Raw genomic sequence first — 24,752 nt, forward strand, 5'->3', positions numbered from 1 at the left:
AACAGAAGCCAAATAAACAAAGGGAACCGCTTCAGAAGGGACTGGTGCAATAGATTAAAATTCCTGTAGAAAACACTGACTACACCGGAAGGGGCCTTTAGATATCGAGAAGTGTAAGCTGGAACGAGGAGCTATCTGAAACTGAGCCGAACCCACACTGACCGCAACAGCTCCAGAGAAATTCCTAGATGTATTTTTACTTTTTTTTTTTTTTTTTAGTAAGAAAAAAATTTTTTTAAATTTATTTTTTATTTTTTCTCTTTTATTTTCTTTTAAAATTCCCTATTACTCCCCCATTACTCCTTAACTTTCATTTTCATAGATTTTTATGATTTTTTTAATTAGGGAAAATTTTTTTTCTTTTTTCTTTTTTTCTTGTTTTTTTTCCTTTTTCTCTTCTATTTTCTATTTTTCTTTTTCTCTTATTTCTTTTTAAAGTCCTCTATTACTCCTCTACTACTCCTTAATTTTCATTTTCAATACACTATAACCTTACCAAAAAAAAAAAAAGAGAAGCCCTATTTTTAAACCAAACTTCATATATATTTCTAAAATTTTTCTGTGTGTGTTTTGGTTTTTGTTTTTAATACAGTATTTTTAAGAGTCTAACCTCTACTCTAGATTTTTATTTTTTGTTTTTCAGTATATGATATAAATTGTGAACATTTAAGAATCCAATATTCAGTTCCCATTTTTATTCAGGAGTGTGTTGATTATTCTCTCCCAATCTTGACTCTCTGTTTTCTACCTCAGAACACCTCTATTTCCTCCTTTCCCCTTCTCTTCCCAATTCTGTGAATCTTTGTGGGTGTCTGGGCTACGGAGAACACTCTGGGAACAGACAACTGCATAGATCTGTCTCTCTCCTCCTGAGTCCCCTTTTTTCTCCTTCTGCTCATCTCTCTCTCCCTCCTCCCTCTCCTCTTCTTCATGTAACTCTGTGAAGCTCTCTGGGTGTCCCTAACGGGGGAGAATCTTTTCGCCATTAACCTAGAAGTTTTATTATCAGTGCTGTAGAGTTGGAGAAGTCCTGAGACTACTGGAAGAATAAAACTGAAATCCACAGGCAGGAGACTTAAGCCCAAAACCTGAGAACACCAGAAAACTCCTGACTACATGGAACTTTAAGTAATAAGTGACCGTCCAAAAGCCTCCATACCTACACTGAAACCAACCACCACCCAAGAGCCAATAAGTTTTAGAGCAAGACATACCACGCAAATTCTCCAGCAACGCAGGGACATAGCCCTGAACGTCAACATACAGACTGCCCAAGGTCACACCTAACACATAGACTCATCTCAAAACTCATTACTGGGCACTCCATTGCTCTCCAAAGAGAAGAAATCAAGTTCCACGCTCCAGAACACCAACACAAGCTTCCCTAACCAGGAAACCTTGACAAGCCAATCGTCTAACCCCACCCACTGGGTAAAACCTCCACAATAAAAAGGAACCACAGACCTCCAGAATACAGAAAGCCCACTCCAGACACAGCAATCTAAACAAGATGAAAAGGCAGAGAAATACCCAACAGGTAAAGGAACATGAAAAATGCCCACCAAGTCAAACAAAAGAGGAGGAGATAGGGAATCTACCTGAAAAAGAATTTAGAATAATGATAATAAAAATGATCCAAAATCTTGAAAACAAAATGGAGTTACAGATAAATAGCCTGGAGACAAAGATTGAAAAGATGCAAGAAATGTTTAATAAAGACCTAGAAGAAATTTAAAAAGAGTCAATTAAAAATGAATAATGCAATGAATGAGATAAAAAACACTCTGGAGGGAACCAAGAGTAGAATAACAGAGACAGAAGATAGGATTAGTGAGGTAGAAGATACAATGGTAGAAATAAATGAAGCAGAGAGGAAAAAAGAAAAAAGAATCAAAAGAAATGAGGACAACCTCAGGGACCTCTGGGACAATGTGAAACGCCCCAACATTTAAAGCATAGGAGTCCCAGAAGAAGACAAAAAGAAAGGCCATGAGAAAATACTCGAGGAGATAATAGCTGAAAACTTCCCTAAAATGGGGAAGGAAATAGCCACTCAAGTCCAAGAAACCCAGAGAGTCCCAAACAGGATAAACCCAAGGCAAAACACCCCAAGACACATACTAATCAAATTAACAAAGATCAAACACAAAGAACAAATATTAAAAGCAGCAAGGGAAAAAAAAAAAAAAAGCAGCAAGGGAGAAACAACAAATAACACGCAAAGGGATTCCCATAACAACTGATCTATCAATAGAAACCCTCCAGGCCAGAAGGAAATGACAGGACATACTGAAAGTAATGAAAGAGAATAACCTACAACCTAGATTACTGTACCCAGCAAGGATCTCATTCAGATATGAAGGAGAATTCAAAAGCTTTACAGACAAGCAAAAGCTGAGAGAATTCAGCACCACCAAACCAGCTCTTCAACAAATGCTAAAGGATCTTCTCTAGACAGGAAATGCAGAAAGGTTGTATAAACGTGAACCCAAAACAACAAAGTAAATGGCAACAGGACCACACCTATCAATAATTACCTTAAATGTAAATGGGTTGAATGCCCCAACCAAAAGACAAAGATTGGCTGAATGGATACAAAAACAAGACCCCTATATATGCTGTCTACAAGAGACCCACCTCAAAACAAGAGACACATACAGACTAAAAGTGAAGGGCTGGAAAAAATATTTTACGCAAACGGAGACCAAAAGAGAGCAGGAGTCGCAATACTCATATCAGATAAAATAGACTTTCAAATAAAGGATGTGAAAAGAGACAAAGAAGGACACTACATAATGATCAAAGGATCAATCCAAGAAGAAGATATAACAATTATAAATATATATGCACCCAACATAGGCGCACCACAATATGTATGGCAAACGCTAACGAGTATGAAAGAGGAAATTAATATTAACACAATAATAGTGGGAGACTTTAATACCCCAGTCACAACTATGGATAGATCAACTAAACAGAAAATTAACAAGGAAACACAAACCTTAAATGACACAATGGACCAGTTAGACCTAATTGATATCTATAGGACATTTCACCCCAAAACAATCAACTTCACCTTTTTCTCAAGTGCACACGGAACCTGCTCCAGAACAGATCACATTCTGGGCCATAAATCTGGTCTTGGAAAATTCAAAAAAATTGAAATCATTCCAGCCATCTTTTCTGACCACAGTGCAGTAAGATTAGATCTCAATTACAGGAAAAAAATTGTTAAAAATTCAAACATATGGAGGCTAAATAACACGCTTCTGAATAACCAACAAATCATAGAAGAAATAAAAAAAGAAATCAAAATATGTATAGAAATGAATGAAAATGAAAACACAACAACCCAAAACCTATGGGACACTGTAAAAGCAGTGCTAAGGGGAAGGTTCATAGCATTACAGGCTTACATCAAGAAACAAGAAAAAAAGCCAAATAAATAACCTAACTCTACACCTAAAGCAATTAGAGAAGGAAGAAATGAAGAACCTCAGGGTTAGCAGAAGGAAAGAAATCTTAAAAATTAGGGCAGAAATAAATGCAAAAGAAACTAAAGAGACCATAGCAAAAATCAACAAAGCTAAAAGCTGGTTTTTTGAAAAAATAAACAAAATTGACAAACCATTAGCAAGACTCATTAAGAAACAAAGAGAGAAGAACCAAATTAACAAAATTAGAAATGAAAATGGAGAGATCACAACAGACAACACTGAAATACAAAGGATCATAAGAGACTACTACCAGCAACTCTATGCCAATAAAATGGACAACTTGGATGAAATGGACAAATTCTTAGAAAAGTATAACTTTCCAAAACTGAACCAGGAAGAAATAGAAGATCTTAACAGACCCATCACAAGCAAGGAAATCGAAACTGTAATCAAAAATCTTCCAGCAAACAAAAGCCCAGGACCAGATGGCTTCACAGCTGAATTCTACCAAAAATTTAGAGAAGAGCTAACACCTATCTTACTCAAACTCTTCCAGAAAATTGCAGAAGAAGGTAAACTTCCAAACTCATTCTATGAGGCCACCATCACCCTAATTCCAAAACCAGACAAAGATGCCACAAAAAAAGAAAACTACAAGCCAATATCACTGATGAATATAGATGCAAAAATCCTTAACAAAATTCTAGCAAACAGAATCCAACAACATATTTAAAAAATCATACACCATGACCAAGTGGGCTTTATCCCAGGAATGCAAGGATTCTCTAATATCCGCAAATCAATCAATGTAATACACCATATTAACAAATTGGAAGATAAAAACCATATGATTATCTCAATAGATGCAGAGAACGCCTTTGACAAAATTCAACACTCATTTATGATTAAAGCTCTCCAGAAAGCAGGAATAGAAGGAACATACCTCAACATAATAAAAGCTATATATGACAAACCCACAGCAAGTATCACCCTCAATGGTGAAAAATTGAAAGCATTTCCCCTGAAATCAGGAACAAGACAAGGGTGCCCACTCTCACCACTACTATTCACCATAGTGTTGGAAGTTTTGGCCACAGCAATCAGAGCAGAAAAAGAAGTAAAAGGAATCCAGATAGGAAAAGAAGAAGTGAAACTCTCGCTGATTGCAGATGACATGATCCTCTACATAGAAAACCCTAAAGACTCTTCCAGAAAATTACTAGAGCTAATCAATGAATATAGTAAAGTTGCAGGATATAAAATTAACACACAGAAATTGCTTGCATTCCTATATACTAACAATGAAAAAACAGAAAGAGAAATTAAGGAAACAATACCATTCACCATTGCAACAAAAAGAATAAAATACTTAGGAGTATATCTACCTAAAGAAACAAAAGACCTATACATAGAAAACTATAAAACACTGGTGAAAGAAATCAAAGAGGACACAAACAGATGGAGAAACATACCGTGTTCATGGATTGGAAGAATCAATATTGTGAAAATGGCTATTCTATCCAAAGCAATCTGTAGATTCAATGTAATCCCTATCAAGCTACCAACGGTATTTTTCACAGAACTAGAACAAATAATTTCACAATTTGTATGGAAATACAAAAAACCTCGAATAGCCAAAGTAATCTTGAGAAAGAAGAATGGAACTGGAGGAATCAACCTGCCTGACTTCAGACTCTACTACAAAGCCACAGTCATCAAGACAGTATGGTACTGGCACAAAGACAGGAATATAGATCAATGGAACAGAATAGAAAGCCCAGATATAAATCCACGCACCTACGGACACCTTATCTTTGACAAAGGAGGCAAGGATATACAATGGAAAAAAGACAACCTCTTTAACAAGTGGTGCTGGGAAAACTGGTCAACCACCTGTAGAAGAATGAAACTAGAACACTTTCTAACACGATAGACAAAAATAAACTCAAAATGGATTAAAGATCTAAATGTAAGACCAGAAACTATAAAATTCCTAGGGGAGCACATAGGCAAAACACTATCTGACATAAATCACAGCAGGATCCTCTATGACCCACCTCCCAGAATATTGGAAATAAAAGCAAAAATAAACAAATGGGACCTAATGAAACTTAAAAGCTTTTGCACAACAAAGGAAACTATAAGTAAGGTGAAAAGACAGTCCTCAGAATGGGAGAAAATAATAGCAAATAGCAAATGAAGAAACAGACAAAGGATTAATCTCAAAAATATACAAGCAACTCCTGAAGCTCAATTCCAGAAAAATAAATGACCCAATCAAAAAATGGGGCAAAGAACTAAACAGAAATTTCTCCAAAGAAGACATACAGATGGCTAACAAACACATGAAAAGATGCTCCACATCACTCATTATCAGAGAAATGCAAATCAAAACCACAATGAGGTACCATTACACGCCAGTCAGGATGGCTGCTATCCAAAAGTCTACAAGCAATAAATGCTGGAGAGGGTGTGGAGCAAAGGGAACCCTCTTACACTGTTGGTGGGAATGCAAACTAGTACAGCCACTATGGAAAACAGTGTGGAGATTTCTTAAAAAACTGGAAATAGAACTGCCATATGACCCAGCAATACCTCTTCTGGGCATACACACCGAGGAAACCAGATCTGAAAGAGACACGTGCACCCCAATGTTCATCACAGCACTGTTTATAATAGCCAGGACATGGAAGCAACCTAGATGCCCATCAGCAGATGAATGGATAAGGAAGCAGTGGTACATATACACCATGGAATATTACTCAGCTGTTAAAAAGAATTCATTTGAATCAGTTCTAATGAGATGGATAAAACTGGAGCCCAGTATACAGAGTGAAGTAAGCCAGAAAGATAAAGAACATTACAGCATACTAACACATATATATGGAATTTAGAAAGATGGTAATGATAACCTTATATGCAAAAGAGAAAAAGAGACACAGAAGTACAGAACAGACGTTTGAACTCTGTGGGAGAAAGTGAGGGTGGGATGTTTTGAAAGAACAGCATGTATATTATCTATGGTGAAACAGATCACCAGCCCAGGTGGGATGCATGAGACAAGTGCTCAGGCCTGGTGCACTGGGAAGACCCAGAGGAATCGGGTGGAGAGGGAGGTGGGAGGGGGGATCGGGATGGGGAATACGTGTAACTCCATGGCTGATTCATGTCAATGTATGACAAAACCCACTGAAATGTTGTGAAGTAATTAGCGTCCAACTTAAAAAAAAAAAAAAGTTGTGTATTGTCACCCTGTTTATTTAACTTATATGCAGAATACATCATGAGAAATGCCAGGCTGGATGAAGCACAAGCTGGAATCAAGATTGCTAAGACAAATATCAATAACCTCAGATTTGCAGATGACACCACCTTTATGGCAGAAAGCAAAGAAGAACTAAAGAGCCTCTTGATGAAAGTGAAAGAGGAGAGTGAAAAAGTTGGCTTAAAGCTCAACATTCAGAAAACTAAGATCATAGCATTTGGTCACATTACTTCATGGCAAATAGATGGGGAAACAATGGAAACAGTGACAGATAATTTTTTTTTCGACTCCAAAATGACTGCAGATGGTGACTGCAGCCATGAAATTAAAAGATGCTTACTCCTTGGAAGAAAAGTTATGACCAACCTAGATGGCATATTAAAAAACAGAGACATTACTTTGCCAACAAAGGTCCGTCTAGTCAAAGCTATGGTTTTTCCAGTAGTCATGTATGGATGTTAGAGTTGGACTATAAAGAAAGCTAAGCGCCGAAGAATCGATGCTTTTGAACTGAGGTGTTGGAGAAGACTCCTGAGATTCCCTTGGACTGCAAGGAGATCCAACCAGTCAATCCTAAAGGAAATCAGTCCTGAAAATTCATTGGAAGGACTAATACTGAAGTTGAAACTCCAATACTTTGGCCACCTGATGCAAAGGACTGACTCCTTGGAAAAGACCCTGTTACTGGGAAAGATTGAGGGTGGGAGAAGAAGGGGATGACAGAGGATGAGATGGTTAGATGGCATCACTGACTCAATGGACATGAGTTTGCATAAACTCCTGGAGCTGGTGATGAACAGGGAAGCCTGGCGTGCTGCAGTCCATGGAGTCACAAAGAGTCAGATGTGCCTGAACTGAACTGACTCACCATTCTTCCCTCATCAGTGCTGAGTAAGCAGTGGCAACTCGAGGACCAGGCCAAGCACTGGAGCAATCTGGGGTCAGGGTGGCTGCTCCACAATGCCTTCAGGAGCCAGGTTCCTTCTGCCTTTCTCCTGTGCCTCCCTTACTTAGCTTCTGTCCGCATAGTTGCAAGATGGTTGCTTTACTGTTTGGTTTTGTGTCTGCATTTCAGGCATGGAGAGAAAGAAGCATAATAAAGGCAAAAGGCAAGGTTCATGCCAGCTAAAACTGTTCTTTTCTATTTTTTTTAATTGTGGAAAAATATACATAAAAATTATCTTAGTCACTTTTAAGTGTATAGTTCAGTAGTCAGTACATTCACATTGTTGTGTAGTCAATCTCCAGGCTTGGAACTTCCCTGGTGGCCCTGTGGCTAAGACTCTCCACTCCCAATGCAGGGGGTCAGAGTTTGACCCCTGGTCAGGGAACTAGATCCCATATGCAGCAACTAAGAGTTCAAATGCTATAACTAAAGATCCTGTATCCTGCAACTAAGATCTGATACAGTCAAATAGATAAATATTTTAAAAAATCTCCAGTCTTTTTTTGTCTTGAAAAACTGAAACTCTGTATCCATTAAACAATAACTCCCCACTCTCCCTTTCCCAGTCTCTGGTAACCACCATTCTGCTTTGTTTCTATGAATTGGACCACATTAGTACCTCATATAAGCAGACTTATACAATATTTGCCTTTCTGTGACTGGCCTTTTTCACTTAGCACAATATCCTCAAGGTTCATCCATGTTGTATCATATGTCAGAATTTCCTTCCTTTTTTAAGGCTGAATAATATTCCATTATACACATTACCCCTGGTAGCTCAGCTGGTAAAGAATCTACCTGCAATGCAGGAGACCTTGGCTCGATCCCTGGGTTGGGATGATCCTCTGGATGAAGGGAACGGCTACCCACTCCAGTATTCTGGTCTTGAGAATTCCATGGACAGAGCAGCCTGGCAGGCTACAATCTATGGGGTCCCAAAGAATTGAACACAACTCTTTGTGATTTTCACTTTAATTTAGTGAAAGAGCAACTTTCACTAAATACACATTACCACATTTTATCTATCCATTCATCCACCAAAGGACACTTGCATTGCTTCCACCCTTTGGCTATTGTGAATAATGCTGCTATGATCATGGGGATGCAAATATCTCTGAGACCCAAATTTCAATTCTTTATGAATATATACCCAGAATTAAAACTGTTGGATTCTATGGTAATTCTATCTTTAGTTTTTTGAGGAACCATCATACTGTCTTCCATAGTCCCAGCCCTTTAACAAAGGGCTTTCCCTGAAGCTCCAGCCAGTGAGTTTCACTTTCATCTCATTGGCCATCTTAGATCATGTGACCACCTCTAGCTGCAAGGGAGTTTGAGAAAGGATTATTTTTAACTAGGCAGAGAACAAACATTCCATGACCTGAGGAGATTCCTCTGTACTGGGATGGTCCAGGTGTTTATGTCCAGGAGCAAGTGTCCAAGTTACAGCTGAGCCTGTCCTACAGACACTCCACCTATCCCCTGCTCACAGTGTTTGCCCTTTCTGGGGGAAATCAACACCCTCTTAAGGCACTGCTTCGGGAATGTCAGCCAGTACTTATTTCCATCCCTCCTGAGCTATTCTCTCAAGCAACATCTCCCCACCAACCTCTACCAAGTGTAAACGACCCTGTGCTGTTCCTTCACTGTCCATCACAGCTAAGTCGTGCCTTCCCTCCCAGACTATAAGTCCTCTGGGACAGGACCTGTGTTACCACCTTGGGGCATAAAGCACAGGGCTGACTCCTGGTGGAGGTACGGACAGCGAATTCCTCCAGACCAGTTCTAAGTCCTGCTGCAGGGCTCCTGGATCTCGCAACTCAGGGGCACCTCTCCATGGGATGCTTCTCCCCTAGATTTTAGGGCCTAGTAAGGGCTACTCATCTTGAGAATCATGAAGTCAGGCCCAGGTTAGACAGGACCCGACAGGGTAGGGAGGAGCAGGGAGGGAAGGCTGATGACCTTCAAGCACTCTGGACCAGATGGCCTGGTCCTTGATCCCCCAATCTCTGCCCCATCCCTAGGAACAGTCATACAGACACCAACACAGACATAGCCGCTATGAAACTTACTTTCAGATCATATGTGCACTTAGGTGCAGAGTTACAGATGTTCACAAATACACACACCCATGCATCACTCATACACACACACACTACAATTAAGTTTGAATTCAGCACTTAAATTCAAGGGGGAAAAATCTTAGTTCCTCCACTTATGGTTGGATATCCTTAAGTTACCTCTCTCCTTCTGCCTTAATTTCCATATTTGTGAACATGAGGATAATATTAATGATAGCATTTACCTCACTGAGTTGTGGGCTTTCCTGGTGGCTCAGATGGTAAAGATCTACTGCAATGCTGGAGATCTGGGTTTGATTCCTGGGTTGGGAAGATCCCCTGGAGGAGGGCATAACAACCCACTCTGTTATTTTTGCCTGGAGAATCCCATGGACAGAGGAATCTGGCAGGCTACAGTCCCTGGGATCACAAAGAGTCGGACATGACTGAGCGACTAAGCATAGCACTGAGTTGTGAAGATGAAATGAGATAAAGTGGTAAAGTGCTAAAACAGTGGCTGACAGAGATGCACATATATTCAAACACATTTCCTAAACGCTCTCCCATCTTGCTGCTGCCACTTGGTGGTGGACCAAGCTGCAATACAACATCAGTTCAGTTTAGTCGCTCAGTCGTGTCCGACTCTTTGCGACCTCATGAATCGCAGCACGCCAGGCTTCCCTGTCCATCACCAACTCCCGGAGTTTACTCAAACTCATGTCCATCGAGTCGGTGATTCCACCCAGCCATCTCAGCCCCTGTTGTCCCCTTCTCCTCCTGACCCCAATCCCTCCCAACATCAGGGTATTTTCCACTGAGTCAACTCTTCGCATGAGGTGGCCAAAGTATTGGAGTTTCAGCTTCAACATCAGTCATCCCAATGAATATTGAGGACTGATCTCCCTTTAGGATGAACTGGTTGGATCTCCTTGTGTCCAAGGGACTCTTAAGAGTCTTCTCCAACATCATAGTTCAAAAGCATGAACTCTTCGGCGCTCAGCTTTCTTCACTGTCCAACTCTCACATCCATACATGACCATTGGAAACACCATAGCCTTGACTAGATGGACCTTTGTTGGCAAAGTATTATCTCTGCTTTTTAACATACTATCTAGGTTGGTCATAACTTTCCTTCCAAGGAGTAAGCGTCTTTTAATTTGATGGCTGCAATCACCATCTGCAGTGATTTTGGAGCCCCAAAAAATAAAGTCTGACAGCATAGGAGTTCTTTTATCTCTTTGAGGCTCAATTTTCCCACCTGTAAAACAGGGATAATATTATCTTCCTGGTCTAGGTGCTTTGAGGATCTAAACAGGCCCAACATGGAAAACTCCTAGCCTCCTCCCTGCACAGAAGTCTGCTGCACCTTAGCTATTAGTGTCTGTAACTGATGGAGAACAGGTCAGAGAACAAGTGCAGGGGTGGGATGTGCCAAGGCAAAGGCCTGACCCCCTATCACCCTGGAGGCTGGAGATCCAAGCCTGACCCAGCCCCATCTCCTCCCAGGCTGGAGTTGAGTCCTAGAAAGACAGAGCCCTAGATCAGGGTTGGGGGCGGTCAGAGCTGTCCCACCTTTGGGAGCCTGGGGTGGCCACTAACCTGGCATGGGGCTGGGGGCAGGGCCAGCCTGGTTGCCGTGGGTGGAAGGAAAAAAGGAAAACCAACTCAGTGGAAATTACCCTGCGGTTGGCTCAGGCGCCCACGACACACTGTATTTATAGAGAGCTCCCTGCCGCTCTTAATGCCTCACAGTCGAATTAACCCTTTCCAGGCCGCGGTACCAGTCTGGTGCCAGAGGAGAACACTGGACTGGGGAGTCAGCCAGCCAGATCTGAGCTCGGGCTCTGCAGCCTGCGGCCTGGAGCCGGACCCAGGGTGGTCGATGACTATCCAGCTATCCACCTAGCAGAAAATAAACTCCGGATCTTGGGAGGGTGGGTCACGGTGGGGTATGGGCGGGGATCAGACTAGCACCCCTTTACCAGCGAGCCCGCGTGGGTCTGGACCCAGGGCAGGGGCGGGTCCCGACCGGTGCCCTGCCCAGCGGGCGGGCTCCTGCCTCGGCCCTAAACCGCGGTCGCGGGGCCAATCCGGCCTCTGGGGCGCACCCGGGCCTCCTTTCCGGGCCCGCGGCTTCCTCCAGCCCGCCCCGCCCCTTGGACTCCCGAGGCCGCCCCCGGCCCCCATTCGGGCCCGGCCTCGCGGCGGCGGCGGCTGCAACTCGGCAGCGCTCCGCCGCGTCCCCGAGTCCCGGGAGTCGGCGCGGCGCGGTGAGTGCTTGCGTGGCGGGCCCGGCGCTGGTCGGGGCGGCCTTTGTCTGCGGCCGAGCCCGGCCCCGGGCCGTCGGGCAGCGGGCCTGCTGCAGGACTGCTGGGGCGGGCGGTGAGCCCCCTCCCTCGCAGGGCGCCCCCGCCCCAGCCCTCTCCCCCTGCCGGGGCTGGCCGCGGCGCCGGGAGCACGTTGGACCCCGGATCTGGGGCCCGGAGGCGGCTGGGGCTGCCAGAATCCAATCCCGCCCCCAGCCCTGCCTCCCCTTCCCCTGGCCGGCGGGGCCTGAGCACTGTGGGACCTGCCCTCACCCGGGAATCCGCTCGAGGAGAAGGCTGGGCGGGTGACCGCCCAGGGTGACCGCGGAGGCCCTGAGTGTGCAGGGGAACCGAGGCAGATCTGTCATTGTGTTGATGATTCTGGAAAGCTTCACTATCTGGAAAGCCGCTATCTGGAGCTAGGAGTGAAGCGGAGTCTCCCGGGGCCCTGCAGAGGAAAACAACGTGACCTGACCACCAGCTCTGAGGAGGGGGAGCTGCCAGAGAGAGGAGGGCCAAGGGTTGGAAGGGGGGGGGGGGGCATTCTGCTTGGCCCAGAGAAATGGAGTGGGCGACTGGAGACTTCATGGGTAGCAGTGGACATGAGGGAGACAGATTCAGAGAAGGACAGACAGGGATGGCTGGATGAATAGGTGTGTGGGTAGGGGGCAGAACACAGGGAGCAGGGATGGGGCATTTGGGGGCTTGGGAAATCTCAGGGAGATGATGGGTGGGGTGGGATGGAGAGGAGGTGGAAGATGTGGTGGAGGGAAGGTGGGGACTCAGGGTGGAGGCCCAAGTCCTCGGTTGCTGCTTAGCTAGCGAACTGGCAGGTTCGGGGGCCTAAGGCAGTGAACTGCCAGAAAGGGGATTTATTTCTAAGCCAAACCTAGCCTAATGAGAAATGCGTGATGGATGACTCAGATATGGGATCTATCATTGAGGAAAAGATTAAGCAAATAGGAAAGCAAGACCCATTGGAGAGTTGAGAGGGTTTGTTTGACTTAATTGAGAAAAACTACTTAGGTTCAAATTGGATGTAGATAATTATAAATGAGTCTGATTTCATCATTAAGTGAAGGCCCTAGGTCTTTTTCTTACATGCCTGTCTTTAGCAATTTGCTTCTATATTAGAAAGTAATGAAGCTGTTCTGTTTTTAAGAGAGTTCTTTATTTAGTTCAGCCTCTTCTCTGACTCCCTCTTGCCTCCCAGAAGTTCCTAGGAAATCGGAGGCTGTGCAGCCTTTCTGTAATTTGGGGGTCTGCACACAGGTGGTTGCTTTTGGAGACTGAGGGAAACTGAAGTCTAAACTTGAAATTGAACTCTAAACATGTCCAGTTGGTTAGTCTGATCTGAGTGGCAGAGCTCTGAGGCTGTGGGTATGAGTGGTGGCTTATATTTCCAGCTGTTTTGGAAATGGGAATAATTTGAGTGAGTGTATTTTTCTGATATCTAGAGTTCCTGAGATTAAAAGTGAATACTTATGTTAATCATTGATCATGGAAATCTTTCTGCCCTGTATTATGCACATCACAGTCTGACCTGATGTCAGCGACATTTTCCTTCATGACCTCAGGTCAGCACTGTGAACATCCATTTTTGCCTCACAGGGGAGTGAGAGTTGCATTAAGTGGCTTCAGAGATGCTTGTATTGGTCCCATGACTGATCTTGGAGTTCTTTTCTCTCTTCAATGACATCACTGGTGGTTTCTCCTGCCTGCTTTCAGTGAGCTTTCCAATGTATTCCAGACTCCTGTGTTGCAAGAAATCGGACCATCCAGCTTGTTAGAGATGGGAGTGTTAGTTGCTCAGTTGTGCCCGACTCTTTGCAACTCCATGGACCGCAGCCCACGAGGCTCCTCTGTCCATGGGATTTTCCAGCCAAGGATACTAGAGTGGTTTGCCATTTCCTTCTCCAGGGAATCTTCCTGACCCAGAGATTGAACCTGGGTCTCCTGCACTACAGGCAGATTTTGTACCGACTGAGCTACCAGGAAAGCCCAAGAGATGGGAAGCCTACATTAAAACAGGACTGAGGATGAGAAGGGGTTTTGGGAATTGAAGACCAATTTTCCTTCCTGTCCTTGGCCCTCTGCACCTCTGCCCAGGCACCTGATGGAAGCAGGTTGCCTGGCTGACTGAGATGCTCAGGTACCTGATAACTGGGTCAGGAGCTGGAATGTCTGTGGAAAGGACAGTGGTAGAAGTGTTGTCCCTTCTGTGGAGGCTGTGTCCTTACTCTGCTGAAGTTGATTTTTGAACGGTCCTGTGGGAATGCCTCTATCCTTAAACTTTAACCTGCTCTGGAGTCGTCTGTCTTCATTCTTTGGTGTAGGATTTGGGTTTGATGCTGAGCTGAGCAGTACTGTTCAGGATCAGAGACTGAGTATGATCACAGAGCCAGAAGGTGGGATGCCACAGCACTCAGAAAGTATTGGAGAACAAGTGTCTGGCCTGTCGTTTGCCACTTCTTGGTTGGATTTGTGCTATGTGAGGAAAAATGACCCAAGTCCAAGCGACCTCTGAGATGACCACCACACAGGGCCTGAGCGGTGGCTGTGAGTCATGGGGTCAGGGGAGGAGGAAGAAGGGCAGGCAGGATGATGTCACTGCCCATGAGCTTATCCTCTGAGTGGGTGGCCACTTCCACTGCTGTCCATTTCCCACACCCCTAGGGCAGGAATGACAGGGAGGTCTACCAGCAAAAGAGGGAAGGCAAAGTCAGGGCCTAAAGGAGGGCCAGAGGGTGGGAACTGGTGATCTTGGAGAAATTTCCTTTGGTCTCATTGGCCAGAATGGATCACACATCTGAGAGAGGGCCACATGTGCTTTATGTAACTTTCGCCACCCCCAGTTCTGCCACCCCTGCGGGATGAGGTTCCAGATAGGAGCAGTGGGTTTTCAGATTTTGGGAGGTGGGGCTGTGCTGGATGCTTAATAGAAATCGTCTCATTTCATCATCATAGCTGTCCTGTGAGGTAGGGAATCATTAGCTCCATTGTACATATGAGTAAACTGAGGCCCGGAAAAGGGAAATCACATGCCCAAAAACATGCAGCTGGCAAATGCTGAGGCTGGGTTGCTGTCTCCTCCAGGAGCGGGCTCTTTCTGCCACTCTGGAGGCAGACTTAGTTGGAACCTGGTAAGATGTGCTAAGGGTCCCTAGTAAGGTGTGCAAGGCAGAGAGGATTCATCTGGGGAACTGGGGAGACAGCAGACCTGACCTGGGTATCCCAGACTAGTTTCCTTGCAGCCCAGCTGGAACCACTGTTAAGAGTTCTTACTGTTCCAGTGGCCTGGTCCTCAGCACACTAGTGCCTTGTCCCTCTCAGTTCTGACCAGTGCTTCCAGCCAGCTGCCCCCATTCTCCCTCATTCTCCCAAGAATGGATGCTTCCTCCACACCCCTAATGCCTTTGGGCCTTTGGTCATCCCAAGACTTAGGGAGGGAATGTTGGAGGGAACTGGTGGGAGTGGGGATTGAGAAACATTTTTGGGGGGAGCCTTGGAGCAGGGAGAGATACTACTTCTGGGAGGCAGGACTTCCAGGTAACCTAAAGTCAATGTAGGCTCCCCAGGAACTAGACCTCCCATGGGAGAGATACTGAAATGGGTGGAGGTCTTGTACAAAGGGGTATGTAGCAGCATGGGGGCTGTGTCCTGGAGGAGGAAGGGGGAGAGGATCAACAGGGATGAGCCAGACACAGAGATGGAGCCGAATTGTGATTTGCTGCTTTGGAGCTGGGGTGCTAGTGGAGTCCTAGGTGCAGAGGGGGTCAGAGAAAGAATAATGTTCCTAGGGATCTGTACATATAGCCTGACAGAGGAGGCTCAGTGCAGAGGATTCCAGAGGCCTTCTCCCCATGCCCATGGCAATAATAACAAAAGTAGTCATGATCCTTAACCACTGTTTGGGTGCTTTAAATCCTTTCAGTATGTCCTCTTATTTTATCCTTACAGCAGCTCTGTGGGGTAGTCACTGTTTCCGCCTTTTTAATGAGATAGAATCAAATTTCAAAGAGGTGAAGTCATTTATACTTGATCATGTGTCTAGCCAGCCTTTGGAGTCAGAGTCTGAACCTAGGCTTGCCTGATGAATCTGAGCCTAAGCTGTATGGTGAGGCAGGCAAGAGAGCCCGATGATGATGTTTCACAGGTGAGGAATTGAGGCCCAGGGGCACCTGTAAGCTGGCTCTTAGTCACCTTTGATGCGACTGATGACTGAGCATGGGCCCCTCGGCAGTCTGCACCCTGTTCCCTAGGCTCAGACTCCCCTCTGTACAGTGGGTATGGAAGTGGGCACTGAACAGGTGCTCCAAGAGGCCTTCCAGCTCTGAGGCTAGGTGGAGCCTGCTATACTCCGGAGATCCAGAGGGGCTGGTGCTTAGGTGGAGAGGGGTCTGCAGCATTGTTCTGCCAGGGCAAACCTCTTTCAGGGTAGAAACCTGAAGACTGTCGGGGCAGGGGGTGTTTGGTAGAACACATCTGGAGTAAGTGGGCCCTTCCATGAGTGAAGTCTAGAAAGGTTTCTGGGAGGGATGAAATTTCCAGACACATCTGGGTGGGCACTCAGCAGGACTCAGCACAGGTTGAGTGAATGCAGATGTGTGTGGCACGGGCCTGCCAGGACAGGACCTGGGATCCGCCCTCCAACTTGGTCGTGTGTGTGTGTGTGTGTGTGTGTGTGTGTGTGTGTGTGTGTGAAGCCTCTGCACACACCTGGGATCCGCCCTCCAACTTGGTCGTGTGTGTGTGTGTGTGTGTGTGTGTGTGTGTGTGTGTGTGTAGCCTCTGCACACACCTGGGATCCGCCCTCCAACTTGGTCGTGTGTGTGTGTGTGTGTGTGTGTGTGTGTGTGTAGCCTCTGCACACACTTCCAGTTCTGAGTTGGTGTCACGCTGCCTTGGCAAGTGGCTGTTGAACTCTGGAAGACGCAGACTCATTTTGTGGTGGCTTCTTAGCCAGAAGAGGGTGTGAGAAGGGGGCCAGCTGTTGTGACAAAAGTCACCATATTCTTGAACCCACTGAGCCGTCTTCCTTCTCTCTGGTTTCGCCTCCTCTGGGTCTCATGCCTTGACTTTTGTGTGGAGAGAGGGCCTCGATGGGGATGGTCTGGCTTGGGGAAGCTGGGGGCTCTGCTCTGTCCTGTTTTTCCTCTTCCTTGTTCTTCCTAAATCCATAAGGGAAGCAGATCGCAGATGCCAAGAAAACCTTGGCCCCACTCTACTGGGCTGGCGCTGATGACACACTGCTGTTTTGACTCACACAGAAATCACTTTGAGAGGAAGAATTGATTTCTTCTCTTGGGTAGGATCACGGGGCTGGGGAGCAGTGCCCAGCGGACAGCCTTGAACACAAAAGGTCCAAACGAACTCATTATTAGGAAAAAGGAAGGCCATCAGGGTTCCTAGGCAAACCTGGAGATCCCCTAAACTCTTTTTGCAGGCTCCCACCCAGTTGTGGAACACCTATACTATTAATATTAGGTCAGGTTTTTTTAGATAATTTTTCTCATTGGAATCCCATAATCATCTTATGAAGGCAGAGTTTAGATTCCTGTTTCACACATGAGCCAGCTGAGGCTCAGAGAGGATGTTTTCCCAGAGTCACATGTCTAGGAAGTGGTCGAGTCTGGATTTGAAGCTGTGTCTCCAACTCCAGAGACATCTTCTAAAATGCCAGGGCTCACTCTGTCCATGAGGCTTCTTGTGCTACACCAGCCCAGCATGTGGTGGTGGCCATAGCACAGGAAGGGGGCCAGAACCTTCCTCTGAGGGTTAAGGAGATGAAGACCCTGAGAGGCAATGGGGTGGAGCAAGTGAGTGATAGAGCCTGGTCTAAAGCCCACATAAACATAAATCTTCGATGTTGCTGTTTTCCTTTTTCATTTGTTAATGAACAAAAGAATTAGATGTTTGTTGTCAAAGCAGCAGAAGTGTATCAAAGTAACTAGAAGGTGGAAGTAGATGCTTATCTTCATCCCCATGCTCCAGGGTTGGGTTCACTATCATGCTTCCAGACCCTTTTTCTATACAAACATTCATCCATCCATCTCTCTCTCTGTCTAAACACATAGGCATTCATTCATTCATTGAGCAGTGCTTTGAACACTCATTATGTGCCAAACCTTAGCTAGAATTAAGGATCCAATAGTATAAAGGATCTAATAAATAAAGCAGACATGGTTCCTGCTTAGGGAGGTCTCAGTGTCACACATGGTAAACAGCAATGCATAGCAGGGACATCAATAGAGTGGCAGACCCCCAACCCAGCTTTTCTGCAAGGTGAACCTCAGGATGTCATTCAGGAAGAAGGAACTGTGCTTGCAGAGACCCTGTGAGGAAGGGAACAGGGTCTCGTTGTAAGAGCTCTGATGAGGGGTGAATGGGGAGGTGGGCAGGGCTGAACCAGGCAAGACCCTGTAGGCTGATTAGATATTGAAAGTGATGATGTGGTGCCCTTTTGTTTTTATAGCTGTTTTTCTGGTTGCTGTGTAGAAGTCTAGATGGGAGTATAGTGCTGGGTTGGGGGACAAGAGAGAAAGTGGAGAGGTACATTTTGTAGCCATGCAGGCAAGAGATGATGGCAGCTTGGCAGACCAGAGAGAGAAGCCAAGGTAGAGGGGAATAGAGAGAGTAAAAATACATTGGGTTGACAAGCTTTTTCTCTAAAGGATCAGAAAGTAAATTGTTTAGGCTTTGTGATTATTACAACTACTCAGTTCTACCGCTGTGATGGAAAAGCAGTCAGAGATAACATGTAAATGAATGGAGGGTGGCTGTGTGCTGATGAAACTTGATTTACAGACATTGAAATTTGAATTTCATATGATTTTCATGTGTTATGAAGAATTCTTCTTTTAATTTTCTAACCACGTAAAAAGGTAAATCCTGTCTTAACTGGTGAACTGAACAAAAGCTGCTGGTGAGCTGAATTTGGGGCTGAGACTGTAGTCTGCAGATCCCTGAGATATATTTGGGTGTTTGGGATGGCTGTTCTTGGTGATGAACTGTAAGGATAAGAGAAATCAGGGTTCTGACTTGATCAGAGGCGGTGGAGGATGATGCCTTTACGAAGTGGGAAGAGCTGGGGAGGAACAGGTTTGGGGCAGGAATCAAGAGATTGAAGAGGGACATGTTAAAAGAGAGGTGCCTGTGAGTCATTGGAACAGAGATGTTTAGGAGACAGTTGGGCTTAATTCTGGAGCTCAGATAAGAGGTGTGGACTTAGAGAGGTAAATTTGGGAGTTGTCAGCATATAAATGATATTTAAAGCCATGGGAGTGGATGAAATCATCTAGGAAAAAAAAATAGTAGAAAGAATTAAGGAGAGGGTCTAGGAGCAAGCCCCAGGGGGTTCAGTGCCAGAGAAGGAAGGGCCTGCACTGAAATATAGGAAATGGAGAGAGAGGTAGGTGACTAGATCTGGGACCATGGGACCATGCATTAATACAGAAATTAGGTCACATAACTCCCAATATATAATATACTTTATTCAGTGACCCACATGGACTTATTTCCATGTTAGTACAGGTTCTTTTGAAAGGCTGTATGCTATTCCATTATACAGATACACCATAATTAATGTACCCGTTCCCAATTGTTTTCCATTTTTGCTGCTGCTGTGTTTGAGAATGGAGTTAGTGTTTCTGTAAACCAGTCTATACTGACCAGCCCCTGGGCCAAGTCTTCTGCTGCTTGTTTTTGTATCATCTAGACACTAAGAATGGTTGGCCAAAAAAATCATGTGATTCCTGAAAATTATACTCAATTCAATTCCGAGTGTCCATAAATAAAGTTCTATTGGAATACAGCTCAGCTCATTCTGTCCCTCACACTGTCCCTGGCTGCTTTCCTGTGGTAAAGGCAGAGCTGAGCCATTGTGACAGATATGGGAAGGCCTGCAAAGCCTAAAATGTTCACTATCTGGACCATCACAGAAGAAATTTGCGGACCCCTGCCTGACTCAATTTTACATCCAGAACCAGCAGTAGGTCCACACACACAGGCGGAGCAGGGTATTTTAAGCATCTCTAGGAGGACACAATCTAGAAAAAAAACTCTCTGATGTGTCAAATTCCACCATTAGCTCTTATTTTGAGTAAACCATTGCCCTTTTAAAATGTCATCTTTTAAAATTCAAACATCCTCAGCAAGGTTACCATTACATATGGATCAGCTAATCAAAGGTTGGCCCACCTATGGCAACAATGTTACTTCTCTACTCAAAACCCTTTCTCATCACCTACAAACAAAATCCAAACATGACCTCCTGTTCTGGCCCTGACCACCTGGGGAGCTTCAGGTCAGTGTTCAGGGTTCACTTTAGCGGGTTATCATGTCTCTAAGGTACCACCAGCTGGTCCTCACTGTATCTTAAAACAGTATCCTGTACTGAACTTCAGTGATTTCTATGCATTTCCCTATTGGAACTCGGGCTCCTTGAGACAGGCATAACTTAGTCCTATCTCTGCCCGTACTGCCTACCTACAGGCACTCCATGAATAGTTCAGCGAATAACTAAATACACAAACAGATGTATAGTCAAGGACTCCTTCAGTTATGATAATAGAAACCTAGCTCAAACTGGCTCGAGGGGAAAAAGAAGATTACTCATGTATCTGGGCAGTGTAGATGTGCAGCTTGCTTCAGGCATAGGGACTTAAATGTTGTGTTCAGGGCTCTGTATCCCTCCTCTGTTCACCTCTGCCTCTGTGTATTTGTTTGCATCAATTCTTTAGATTGTTGCTAGCTGATAGATTCATTGCCCACAGCCCCAGACCACGTCCTCCTTAGCCACCTCAGCAGGAAAGAGTGCGTTCTGAGAGTGCCAGCAGCAAAGCCCTGGGAATTCTCTGATTGGGTGTGGCTGGGCGCACAGGCTCATTTCCAAGCCTGTCAGTGAGTGGGGGCAGGGCAGGGGTTCTCCAAGGAGCCAGAGCTGAGGCTTGAGGCTGGGAGTCAGCCCTACCAGCACCATATGGAGTGGGTTCCCCGCAGGAAATTGGAGCCCTGTTATCAGAATGATCCAGCCTAGAATGAGAGAGGGGCACTCTAGAATAAAGGATGTGGAGCAAAATGTCTAGTGAAGGCAGAAAAGGTCTGCCCAGCATCTATTTTGCTTCTGCATCAAGGAAAGGAAGGGAAGCTGTTAGGAAGGAACCAGAGTTCAGGCCAGGAGGGGAGGCGATAATCTGCTTTCATGGGTTTGTCTTCTGGCTCCTGAGACTGCCTGTCCTGGTGCTGAGTGAACCTGGAGATGAGGTCTCAGAGAAGCTATCGGATATTTCAGGACAACTGGGAAAGACAGCAGGGATTGGATGGAAGTGGGGAAGGTGTGGGTCACAGCATTTCACAATTTCCCACTGTGTACCGAATCAATCCAGGACCCCGAACAGACCATAAAGAAGGCTGAGCGCCAAAGAATTGATGCTTTTGAACTGTGGTGTTGGAGAAGACTCTTCAGAGTCCTTTGGATTGCAAGGAGATCAAAGCAGTCAATCCTAAGGAAAATCAGTCCTGAGTATTCATTGGAAGGACTGAGGCTAAAGCTGAAGCTCCAGTACTTTGGCCACCTGATGTAAAGAACTGACTCATTAGAAAAGACCCTGATACTGGGAAAGATTGAGGGCAGGAGGAGAAGGGGATGACAGGATGAGATGGTTGGATTTTGCAATCATTTAAGCTTCCAAAATGGGTCCCCAGCCCACTCACTGGTCTTTCCCACCCCCTTCCTCCCTTCAAAGATTGAGGGCAGGAGAAGAAGAGGGCAACAGAGGATGAGATGGTTGGATGGCATCATCGATTCAATGGACATGAGTTTGAGCAAGCTCTGGAACATAGTGAAGCCTAGAGTGCTGCAGTCCATGACTGAACACCAACCAAACCCTAGCCACCTCCCTTGCCTCATCTCTTGACAGCCTCTCCTCAGAATCCCATCGTCCCAGAGTCTACGGGAGGTGCCTGCTCTTCCATGACTTTGCTGGTGCTTCCTCCTCCCCCAGATAGCTGAAATGTTTCCTTCTTTATGAGGTCTGGACTAAGCCTCCCCATTCCTCCATGAACTGCTTGACCCCCCATTCCCATAATACCTGCTATAAACCTGCATCTGTTTGTTGTATAAACGGGTAAATAACTGCTCAAAGACCTAAGATGGGCAAATAACCAGTTTTATGGGGAATAAAGTAGATTACAGGAAGAACAGATTGGTGACTTAATCTTGACAAAACCCTGGAACTAATAATCAATTGAGCACTTGAGGAAGAGTCCACCTTCTTCAGTTGAGCCTTTTTTTCTTTTCTGGTTTTTCTCCATGTGATTGGTCCCCCACCAGAAGCAGTGGTACTTTGGGGATGAGATAAATGAGCAGCTGGGTGAGTGGCAGCACAAGTAGGAAGACTTGGGATCCCAGAACCTTGAATAGTGGGACAGACATTCAGGGGCAGACCCTAGTGCTATAGGGCTCTCCTGATTCTGTCCTCTCCCAGAGGACCTTGATGACACAAGGAATAAAGTAAGGAGAAGAGGGTAACCTTTTTGGGTAACATCCATTTGTTCTTTTCTTCATCCACCAAAAAATTATTGAGCACCCCTATGTACCAGGTACTGTCAAAACAGTAATTCAAAAGATCACGGCATGGTTACAAAACACGGTGTCTGCACTTAATGCCACCAAATTGTACACTTAAAAATTATTAAAATGGGAATTCTCTGTAGGTCCAGTGGTTAGGACTATGTGCTTTCACTGCTAAGGTCCCAGGTTCAATCCTTGGTCAGCGAACTAATCCTATGAGTTGAGGGGTGCGGCAAAAAAAAAAAAAATGGCAAAATGGTAAATTTCATGTTATGTGTATTTTGCCATAATTAAAAAAAAAAGATCATGGCACTTGGAGTGATAGACTTAGCTTAACTGGGTGAAATATAATAGTAATAAATGAAACATCCTATAAATCTCCCCCGGAATCTTTCAGAGGAGGATGGCAAAGACATGGACCCATAGCAATGTGAGCAAATGACTCTGGTCATTGGTCACAGATTTGACAGTCTATTATTTTGGGTTATTTTAGTGAAAAAAAGTGGCTGGCTGCCCAATATGACCTCTGCCAGGGAGAGGAAGATCCAAGACTTGCAGGGCTGTTATGAGGGAGGGGGTGGACATGTTCTCTGTGGTCCAAGGGGTCAAATGAGGAATTATATGGGCTGACAGATTTTATCTCAATAAAAGGTAGAGCTTTACATCAATGAGAGTTGCCCAAAAGGTGGTGGACTTCTTTGGGAGGTAGTGGGTACCCATCTCCGGGGGGAAGTTGTAGGAATGGCCAGATAAAGCTTCCCTGTTCTGGTCTTAACTTCTGCAGCTTCTTCAGAATTTGTTCGGGGGGCTCTTCTCATTCCATTATCTACTCAGTGATCCCAACTTTGGCTTCCAAGAGCAGCTCCCTCATCCTGTTCTGAGCTCCAGCTCTGTGTGACTAGAAATCTATCACACATGTTCTCATGGATGATCCATCCACGGCTCAAGCCCAGTTGGAATTCTCCTCCCCCATCATTTCCAGGTCTCTCCATCTTCTATGTGTGACACACACGCTCATTGGTTGAAACCTTCCGTACATCCTTGGCTCTTTCCACCCCAGCCATACATACAATCCCCAAGACAAGTCATGACTACCCTTGAAATAGCTCCTAAGCTGGGTCCAGGTATCATTAAGTGAACCTAATGAGATAGTGTTCAGTTCACATTTTGAAATACCTATCTTAGATGTGGTTTCCTCTTGCTGTTCTGAGCAGCAGCAATTTTCATGGGGTGGGAAGAGGGAGAAGAGAAGGCGGGAGAGGAAGGAAGGGATGGGTCCCTAAATTAGTCACTTTGGATGCTGTGAGAAAGACCTGAAATAATGGTGGCACTAGAAGAGATGCTTATTCTCACCCATGGGACAGTCCAGGTATGTCCAGGGCTGATGCTGCAGCCCCCCAGGGGTCTTCTGTCTTGCTGCTCTGCAGTCCCCAGGGTGTTGCCTTTGGCAGCATGGTCCTCGATGGCTCACCACATCTGTGTTCTAGACAGTGGGAAGGGGGAGGAGAAGAAAGAGGGCATGCTCCTATTTAAAGGCATGACCCAGAAGTTGTATACATCAGTTCCTCCTACATCGTATTAGCCAGAAAATGGTCACATGGCCATTCCCTGCTGCAAAGCAGGCTGGTATCTGTAGTCTTTAGCTAAATGGCTCTGTGCCTAACAAAATATTAATATTCTACAGAAAAGGAGGAAACTAGATGTAAGGGGAACACTAGGGGTTTCTGCCACAGTCATTTTATACATTTCAATGTGACCTACATGGCAGCTAACTGGCTAGACCTTAAGGATATAGTACATGAAGGCTTAACATACTAATGAAGTTCCATCAGCATCCAGTAAAGCTCTTTTTTCAGGCTTCCCTGGTGGCTTAGACTGTAAAGAAACTGCCTACAATGCAGGATACCCAGATTTGATCCCTGGGTCAGGAAGACCCCCTGGAGAAGGGAATGGCAACCCACTCTACTATTCTTGCCTGGAAAATTCCATGAACAGAGGAACCTGGTGGGCTACAGTCCATGGGATCCCAAAGAGTTGGACATGACTGAGTGACTTTCACTTTTTTTCAAAGCCCTTCTTTCATAGACGGCAACACTGATCTCAGAGAGGGGAAGCCACCTATGAAGATTGCCCAGCAAAGTGCCAGGACTGGGACTAGAACCAAA

At 45.2% G+C, this 24,752-nt stretch overlaps 1 protein-coding gene across 1 annotated transcript in view; it reads left to right on the forward strand.

Moving 5' to 3' along the window:
- Positions 1–11,792: 11,792 nt before the first annotated feature.
- Positions 11,793–24,752, forward strand: part of CD276 (CD276 molecule) — a 32,645-nt gene continuing 19,685 nt past the window's right edge. The window contains exon 1 of the mRNA XM_065940946.1: positions 11,793–11,978. The gene's annotated coding sequence lies outside the window, so the exon portion shown is untranslated. The remainder of the gene's footprint in view (positions 11,979–24,752) is intronic.

The sequence above is a fragment of the Muntiacus reevesi genome, chromosome 7 (assembly GCF_963930625.1).
Source record: "Muntiacus reevesi chromosome 7, mMunRee1.1, whole genome shotgun sequence".
NCBI lineage: Eukaryota > Metazoa > Chordata > Mammalia > Artiodactyla > Cervidae > Muntiacus > Muntiacus reevesi.